The 10,000-nt window shown below is 46.0% G+C and overlaps 1 protein-coding gene across 1 annotated transcript in view; it reads left to right on the forward strand.

Moving 5' to 3' along the window:
• The window catches only part of LOC143291244 (chitinase domain-containing protein 1-like), a 212,568-nt gene that overhangs the window by 140,439 nt on the left and 62,129 nt on the right, over positions 1 to 10,000 (forward strand). The gene's annotated exons all lie outside the window — the stretch shown is intronic.

The raw sequence follows: 10,000 nt of genomic DNA on the forward strand, positions 1-10,000 counted from the left end.
CTCTCTCTCCTATTAGGCGGTACGGAAGATGAGAAATTACGACTGAACAATTTAATGTTTCATTTAACATTTAACCCTCTCTCTCCTATCAGGCGGTACGGAAGATTAGAAATAACGACTGAACATATGTTTTATAAGGACTGGCCCGGCGCTTCCTTTTTGGGGGAAATGTGTCTGGGTTTGTTCTAATGTACCTTTTTTTTTTATTATTATTATTATTTTACCTGTGTGCTAGCTGAATCGGTAGCGTAAGCAGCACTGACTTGAAGTTGTGTACCTTGTGAATGGAGAGAGTTACCACTCTTTGCTATTTTTCAAGTCACATACCTTTCAAACCCAAAACCTCTCTCAAACCATTAACTCACTCGGTACGGCCAGTCCTCTCTTCTCCTCAACACAGACTGACAGCCCTGAGTGTCGATGGACAAGGAGAAGACAGCAGGCCTGTGGTCCTTTGTGTTGGCATGTCTGTCCTGGCACTGTTGTCTGTGTTGCCGTGTGCGCGTGTGTGGTGGGTTTTAACTCACTCAGTACGGCCAGTCCTCTCTTCTCCTCTACACAGACCCCTCGGATGTCCAGTGGGTGTCTCAATGACCCAACCTTTAGCTTCCGTCGTCAGAATTGTGATATTCTTTGTCAACATTCACCTCTTCAGTATAAGAGCCTTCCGCTTGCAATATTTTGATGGTGGTAATTGGGCTGAAACGCTGTTAACGTCGTCTCTTTCGCCGTTCGTAGGGAGAGAGTTAACCCTTTGATGAATGTTTGAGAGTCGTGTCAGACTGTGACCACCCAGAACAGCAGAGGAGGCAACTCAGTGTTGTCCTGACTGTCTGGGCCAGTATCAGTATCAGTATCAGTAGCTCAAGGAGGCGTCACTGCGTTCGGTCACATCCATATACGCTACACCACATCTGTCAAGCAGATGCCTGACCAGCAGCGTAACCCAACGCACTTAGTCAGGCCTTGAGGAAAAAAAAAATATATATATATAAAATCAAACAATAAATAATATAATAAATTAATTAATTTTAAAAAAACATCAAATAAAAAAAAAATAAAAAAAATAACAAATTGATCATTGCGGAGAGCAACATACCCACTCTCTCAGCCAAGAGGGCTTTAAGACAGTCAGCGTTGGATATGGTTCCCAAAGGCCAGCTTAGCCCCCAAGGCTGCAGCACTTTTCAATGTTGCTAACAACAACAACAAAAAAAAAAAGAAAAAAAAAGAAGAATTTTTGTTTTTCTCAGGGCCTGATTAAGCGCGTTGGGTTACGCTGCTGGTCAGGCAACTGCTTGGCAGATGTGGTGGTGTAGCGTATATGGATTTGACCGAACGCAGTGACGCCTCCTTGAGCTGCTGAAACTGTACGTTGTGGGTCCAGTAGATTTTCATTTTTGTCTTTAAAGATATTTCTACAATCTAATTTTTTTTTATATTACATTATTCCAGATTTCGTGTATTCCTCAAAGTATGTACGGGATTCTTTTGCATATTTTCTTTCCGTTATTTAGTAAATATATGAATACATCTTACAAATAGCAACTCACATTTCGACTTTGTAGATTTTACAAATCCAAACTTTCCAAAGAATAAAATTTATCAACGCAAAATTGTGTACTGCTTACTTCGCTGGTTTGTGTGTGTGTGTGTGTGTGTGCGCGAGCGCGCGTGTGTGTGTGTGTGTGTGTGTGTGTGTGTGTGTGTGTGTGTGTGTGTGTGTGTGTGTGTGTGTGTGTGCGGGGGGTGGATGGGTGACGCCTCCTTAATTGAGCAACTGATACTGCTGACAAAAAAACAAAAACAAAAAACTACAAGAGAAACTTGACAGCTTCACATACAGAGGCTTGGGAAAGCGAAGAAAGAGGAAGGAAGGGAAACATGTTAGTGACGGAGGGGTGCGGGGGGGGGGGGGGGGGGGGCGGAGAAGAGGGAAGGGGGAGGGGGACGAGAGGGGGAAGAGGGAAGGGGGAACTTGTCAATCAACCGCGCTAAACACCGGTTCACAGCTAAGGGGCATAGCACACTGGTACAAAGCGGTCTCCTTGACAACGCTCGGTATAAGTGGTGATCTCCCCTGTGCTAAAATATTAACGTCTTTTTTGTTCGTGAGACCGTCGAGGGGGAAAAAAAAAAAAAGGTGGGACTTATATATGATCGGTTTTGTTGTTGTTGTTTGGTGGTGGTTGTTTTTTTTTCTACCTTTGAATCCGAAAAGGATACAAGGGAGATCATGCATAAGTGGTCAGTAACCACACTATAACCCAAGCATTGTCAGGCAGGTTCTGTTCAGTTCAGTTCAATTTTAGTTTCTCAAGGAGGCGTCACTGCGTTCGGACAAACCCATACACGCTACACCACATCCGCAAAGCAGATGCCTGATCAGCAGCGTAACCCAACGCCGCGCTTAGTCAAACCTTGAGGGGAAAGTAATCAGAAGAAAACAAAATGAAAATAATGAATAAAATGAATAGACAAATAGATAACTGAATAAATAAACAAAAGTAAATGATATAGTAAATGAATAAATGGATACATAAAAAAAATATAAGTGAATGATAAAAACGTAGAAATAAATATAATATAAAAAGAAAAGGAAACAAAACATGAATAGTAATAATGATGATATAATTAATTACACGAACGCGCGCGCGCGCGCACACACACACACATGCACGTGTGTAATATACATTAGACAACTCTATTACTGCTGTAGCTTCTTTTCACACATTGACATGCCCCCCCCCCCCTCCCCCCCCCCACCCCCTCCCTCCCATCAATCGAATCTCTTGCATTGTTACAAAGGGTGAAGACGTGTTTACAGTCTGACGAACAGACGAGAGAGAGAGAGAGATAGATAGAGGGGGAGAGTGAGAGACAGAGAGGAGAAACAGACAGACACACACACACACACACACACAGGGAAGGTGTTGTGTACAGCAGCCGAAGAAATGCGTGTATCTATCACAGGTTGACCCAATGAAGTCCGTGAATGATAGTGGAGGAAAACAAGTGCAAGACATAACTAAGAAAAAAAACAACCCACACACACACAAAACAACCTTAATGCAAAATTACTTTGCAAAGACATATGAAGAGGACCAAAAACAAAATAAAACAGAATGAAATGAAATAGAATTCACTCCCGAAAACGAAGTATGGCTGCCTACATGGCGGAGTAAAAACGGTCATACACGTAAAAGCCCACTCGTGCACATACGAGTGAACGTGGGAGTTGCAGCCCACGAACGCAGAAGAAGAAGAAGACGAAATAGAATAAAACGAAATAAAGGTAGATAATGCAGGGGAAAACGGGGAAAGTGGGAGAACGATACAAAAAATTAGGGCAATTTAAATTCTGGGTAAGAGAGATAATAATTATATATATATATATATATATATATAGAGAGAGAGAGAGAGAGAGAGAGAGAGAGATCACAGAGAGAGAGAGAGAGAGAGAGAGAGAGAGCAGGTTGAAACACATAAGGGAAGTAAGACAATTGAGCGTTCACGAGTGTGGCAAAAATGGAGTTTTTCCCCTTGTTATTCAGAAACAATGTGGGGGGAAATGGGTCGCTGGTTTCATGATACCAAGAGTAGTTGTTTTCTGTTGAGGCCCTCTTTCGAAAGACACTTGTTTCAGCAAAGAGACAAGCTGATGCCTGGAAAAGGGTTAAAACACTCACAAGACGAACTGCAACGAACTCACTCATGCCTATCATTTCTTTTCAATCGCCAAAGACGTGGAACAAGCTCCCTGATATTCTCCGTCATTCTGATTCCCTCGCATCTTTTAAATCTCGTCTCAAAATTCACCTTTTCCCTCAGCAATAAGTTCAACTGTGGCAGGTCCACTTCCTTAGTGTTAGCTGTGCTTGACTATGTGTGTATACATATGTATGTGTACTTAACTACATGCATGTATATGAATGTGTATTGTGTGTGCCGGCGTGTGTTGATGTAAGTTTGTGCCTGCCTATGTGTGCGTATGTGTTAGGGTAGCTGTTAGATACACATGTATGTTAAAATGTATGTATGCATTGTGTGTGTGTGTGTGTGTGTGTATGTGTGTGTGTGTGTGGTGTGTACGTGTGTGTGTGTGTGTGTGTGTGTGTGTGTGTGTGTGTGTGTGTGTGTGTGTGTGTGTGTGTGGTATGGTGGTTTGCGTATGCCTGGTTTGTTGGCCTGTGTTTGTGTCTGGTGTGTGTTTTGTGTGTGTGTGTGTGTGTGTGTGTGTGTGTGTGTGTGTGTGTGTGTGTGTGTGTGTGTGTAGTCACATTTTGGTGTGTGTACGTAACATTGATGTAATGTTTTATGTTAACAAAAGCGTTTTTGTAAAGCACCTAGAGCAGATTTCTGGATAGTGTGCTATATAACTATCCATTATCATTATTATTATTATTATTATTATTATTATTATTATTATTATTATTATTATGCCTCATCGGACAGAAGCCGGCGTACCAGACAGTGGATAAAGATATATCGGCAGCAATGGCGTGGTTCTCCTTCTGTCAATCTTTCTCTATGTCCGTTTTTTTTTTCTCCTTCGGTCTGTCTGTCAGTCGGTCTGTCCGTCCGTCCGTCTGTCCCGTCCATCTATCTATTCATCTATGCACATACGTTTTAATATCTGTCTATCTATCTATCTATCTATCTATCTATCTATCTATCTATCTATCTATTAATCCACCAATTTATCAGACAGACAGACAGACAGACGGGAAGACAGAGGGAAACTCTGACAAAATGTGCCGCAGTCTGTTTTTTTTTTAACGAAGAGAATTCTTTTTTGCTTTTATTAACCACTCCACCCCCACCCGCCTAATATAGTGTCCAGAAAGGGGCCCTGGAGAGGGGGGGGAGTGAGGAGAGAGAACGGGGGTGGAGGGGAGGTTGTGGGGGGTTGGGTGATGGTCGGGGGGGGGGGGGGGGGGGGGGGGGGGGGGGATGGTTGAGGGAGGGAGGTGGGAGGATGGAGTGTGAGGCGTCCGGCCTTCACACACACAATGTCAGTCGTACACAAAGATGGACTGGAGACTAACAACAACTCCCCTCGCCTCTTACCCCCTTCTCTCTCCCCCCTCTCTCTCTCTCTATCTCCCTCTCTCTCTCTCTCTCTCCCTCTCTCTTTCTCACTCTCGCCCCTTCTCTATCTCCCCCTCTCTCTCCCTCTCTCTCTCTCGCCCCTTCTCTCTCTCCCTCTCTCTCTCTCTCTCTCTCCCCTTCTCTCTCTCCGTCTCTCTATCTCTCTCTCGCCCCTTCTCTCTGTCTCTCGCCCCTTCTCTCTCTCCCTCTCTCTCTCTCTCCCTCTCTATTTCTCTCTCTCTCGCCCCTTCTATCTCCCCCCGGTGTTTGGTTGTGTGTGTGTGTGTGTGTGTGTGTGTGTGTGTGTGTGTGTGTGTGTGTGTGTGTGTGTGTGTGTGTGTGTGTCTGTGTGTCTGTGTGTCCGTGGTAAACTTTAACATTGACATTTTCTCTGCAAATACTTTGTCATCATCTCATCTCATCTATCCCTTGACCCGTGGGTGGGTCGTTGGGGCACCATGGATGACTGCCTGGTCATCTCGCGCCACCTGCCTCGGTCCTCAGCGGCCCTTTGAGTTGTGGCAAATGGCAGGCCCGTCCACTCTTTGATGTTGTCCTCCCACCGCTTTCTCTGTCTGCCTCTCTTCCTCCTTCCTTGTACGGTACCCTGCAGGATGGTCTTGGCTAGGCCGTCTGATCGTGTGACGTGTCCATACCAGCGGAGCTTGCGTTCCTTCACTGTGGTTAGCAGGTCTTTGAATGGGCCAATGGCGTTTTGGACTCTTCTTTTCACTTCCTCATTTGTGATGTGGTCTTTGTATGTAATGTTCAGGATCTTGCGGAAGCATCTCATTTCCAGGGCCTGGATTCTTCTCTGGAGTTCTGCAGTGAGGGTCCAGGATTCGCAAGCGTATAGAAATATTGAGAAGATGAGGGAGCGCATTAGTCTGATTTTGGACGAGAGGGAGATCTTTTTGTCCTTCCATATAGTCTTCAATCGACTCAGTGCGGCAGTAGTCTGCGCGATTCTGGACAGGACCTCTGGTTTCGAACCCTCGTCTGACACAATGGCACCCAAGTATTTGAAGGAGGAGACTTCTTCCAGTTTTTCACCGTTTACGTGCAAGTTGGACGTTACGCCTTGGCTGTTGTTGGTCATAACCTTGGTCTTCTCGGCACTGATCTCCATGCCGTAAGCTGATGATGTCTTGTCAAGTTTGTGCACGAGTTCTTCAAGTTCTTTCTCTTCTCCTGCCAGGCCATCAATGTCATCGGCAAAGCGCAGGTTGGTGATGACTCTGCCTCCAATGCTGACAGTTCCCACATGATCTTCCAGGGCGTCAGTCATGATCCTTTCAAGAAAGAGGTTGAAGAGAGTGGGAGAGAGTAGACAGCCCTGTCTGACTCCGACCGTGGTTCTAAACCAGTTACCCGTGCTACCATTGAAGAGGACTGCACTGGTTGCTCTTTCGTATAGGTTCTGTATGGCTTGGATGATGTCTTCACTGATGTTGAATTTGTGCATGGTGGCCCATAAGGCAGCGTGCCATACCCTGTCGAACGCCTTCTTGAAGTCAATGAAGACGTGGTAGAGGTCTCTTTGGTGCTGGAGATACTTCTCGCACAGCAAGCGCAGGTTGAAGATTTGTTCTGTTGTGCTTCTCCCTGCTCTGAAGCCGGCCTGCTCTTCGGCGATGATCATTTCTGCTTGCGGCTTCAGTCGGTTGAGAAGGACCTTTAACATGACCTTGCTGGGGTGGCTGATTAGGCTGATAGTGCGGTAGTTTTTGCACTGTTGTAGATTGCCCTTCTTGGGGATTGTGATGACCAATGATTGTGTCCAGGTGGTTGGCCACTCTCCCGTCTGCAGGATCTTATTACAGATGGTGGTGAGGGCATCAATCACCGCTTCGCCTCCAGCTTGAATCAGTTCGGCGGGAATGTTGTCGACGCCAGCTGACTTCCCTGCTTTCAGTGTCTTCACTGCTGCCTCTACTTCTTCCCGAAGAATTGGCTGGCTGTCGTTGTTGGTTGATGGGGGACAGTTCAGAACTGAAGTGTCACCTTTGGTGTCATGGTTGTACAACTCGGAGCAATATTCAGTCCAGCGCTGTATGATGTCTTTTTCTTCAATGAGGCATTTCCCTGATTTGTCCTGGATGGTGCTGACTCGTCCTTGCTTGGTTGTTGTCAAGTTTTTGACAGTTGCGTACGCTCTTTTTGAGTTGTTCTTTTGCAGGTTGTCTTCAATCTCTGAGCACTGTTGTTCTATCCAGTTTTCTTTTGCTTTTCTCATGCTGGATTTGACCTTGTTGTTGGCGGTCCTGTATTTGTTTGTTCCTTCAGGGGTGCCTTTCTTGTTCTTCAGTGCTCTTCGTTTATCGCATAGGTCGAGGATGTCAGGGGTGACCCAGGGCTTCTTCACTGGTCGTTTTGTGCCCAGAACTTCTTTGGCAGTCTCAGTCACTGCAGTGTTAAATGTAGTTGTTTCTCTGTCGATGTTCGCCTCTTCGTCCTGCAAGATGGTCAGTGCGGCGAATTTTCCTCCAATCATGGCTTTGAAATATTCTGCAACCTCTGGGTCTTTCAGTTTCTCGAGGTCGAATCTCATTCGTGTGGTACCTTGCTTTGCGATCTTCTTGAGGCGGAGTCGGAAGGTCATCATGACCAGGTTATGGTCGCTGCCCACGTCTGCCCCTGGGAAGCTTCTGGTCCTGGCGATGTTGATGCAGGACCGAAAGCGTTTCTTCACCAGGATGTAGTCGATCTGGTTGTTGTAGTCTCCGCCAGGGCTTTGCCAGGTCCATCTTCTGGATTTTTTGTGCGCTCCAAGTGTGTTTGCCAATATGAGGTCATTGTATCTGGCAAACTCCAACAATCTGAGACCTCTGTCGTTGGATGCCTCATTGCAGAAAGGACCGCAGTTGCCTTGCCAGTTTGGCTGTGCGTCTGCTCCAACCTTTGCGTTCCAGTCGCCCTGCACCACAAGTATGTCCTTCCGTGGTGCTTGGTTCACGATGTCTTGTAGCTGGTCGTAGAATGCCTCAACCTCGCTGTCCTCGTAGTCAGAGGTAGGTGCGTACGCCTGTATGATCGTGATGTTGAATGGTGAGGCTTTGAGCCGAATGGTGATGATGCGGCTTGAAACTGGGCGACATCCCAAGATGCAGTTTGTGATGTTCTTGAGGACGAGGAAGCCTACCCCATGCTCGTGGCGGTCTTCTTTGCCACTGTAGTACAGTTTGTGGCCTTCTTCAGTTGTGAGATCTTTAATGTTCTTCAAGCGTACTTCACAAAGCCCTATGATGTTCCAGTTGTATCGTTCCATCTCGTATGTCAGTTCTTTGATTTTTCCTGCTGCACGGAGAGTTCTTACGTTCCATGTGCCAATCACGATGTTGTCTCTGCCTCTGATTTTTGCTGAGGTGTTACCAGTAGCATATTTTTCGCCTCTGCCCTGGTGTGCAGCAGAAGACGCGGTCCTTGGTGACCCGGGCGGCGACCGATCCGGTATGGAATGAGTGGGGGTTGTCATCATCATGGTGTGTCTTGGGCTGAGTGGCCTGGCGGAGCCCATCCCTCTCCAGGTCGTTGGTCACAGCCGAGGTCACCCAATACCTGGGTGGTCGCCTTGACCCCGGACACTTAGTCGTTGAGCTTGCTGGAAGCCCTTCCGCCCTAGCCGTTGGCTGGCTGTGCAGCTCTTCCGCCCCCTAGTGGTGCAGTGTCAACACCACCCCCTCACGTGGTTTAGCCCGCCAGCTGAGGCGGTGTACCAGGGTGTGGCGCTTGGAGCCAACACGTGAGAGCTTTAGGAGATGGATGAGGACCAGTGATGCCCGTCTGCTCCCGAAGGAGCACAGCTGCCAGACATCAAAGGTACTACCTCTATCCAGAGCCCCCTACACCCCTTTGTCAATTGACACCAAATTAGGCATAAAAATAGGAAAAATTCAGTTCTTTCCTGTCATCTTGTTTAAAACAATATTGCACCTCTGGGATGGGCACAAAAAAATAAAAAATGAAGCCTAATTATATGCAAACTGCATTTACTGTTATATTTATATTTTTTGTATTCTCTAAACTTGGCACTTTGATCTGATATTCGACACAACAACAAGAGCAGTCATTATTATCATTTTTTGTTCAAACAGGAACTTCTTTTGCTAAGCATGGAAGTTTCATTTATTTTGGAAACGTTTTGGCGCCTAGTAAAAAAAGAGAAATTACTCTGTAATTAATGCTAGGGGACTTAATTTGCTTTAAACTGATCTTTATGATCTTAAACATTACATTTTGTTTCTTTTCTTTTCTTTTTTCTTCTCCCAAGCTTATCCATCATATTTAATACAAAGCACTTTTCAACCATTTTTAAAATCTCTTTTTTTTTTCTCCTCCTAATGATTCCTTTACAGGATAAAGTGTGAAGCACAAGTGAGTCTTGTTAAATATTGTGTAGTGTAGACCGTATTCAGGGCGGTGACTGGATGTAAAAAAGCACACCAGTGCTTAACTATTATCCTCGAAATTAAGAATTTGTCTTGTCTTGTCTTGTCTCTCGCCCCTTCTCTCTCTCTCTCTCGCCCCTTCTCTCTCCCCCCCCCCTCTATCTCTCACATACACACACACGCACGCACATACACACACACGCGCGCGCACACAACACACACGCAAGCACACACACACACACACACGCACGCAAGCACACTCACACACACACACACGCACGCAAGCACACACACAGAAACAAAAACGAAACACACACACACACACACACACACACACACACACTCACTCACTATACAACCCACCCCGCACCGCCTCTCTCCCTTTCCTTCCCCTTTTTCTCTACCTCCCTCCCCCCGCCCCACTCCCTCATCCTCCCTCCTCCCTTCCCCTTCCTCTTCCTCAAAGAGGACACATTAATATTACCAAAGTCCCCCAAACAACAACACAGCTAGGGAGAAAA

This window comes from Babylonia areolata, chromosome 16, assembly GCF_041734735.1.
Source record: "Babylonia areolata isolate BAREFJ2019XMU chromosome 16, ASM4173473v1, whole genome shotgun sequence".
In the NCBI taxonomy this organism is placed as follows: domain Eukaryota; kingdom Metazoa; phylum Mollusca; class Gastropoda; order Neogastropoda; family Buccinidae; genus Babylonia; species Babylonia areolata.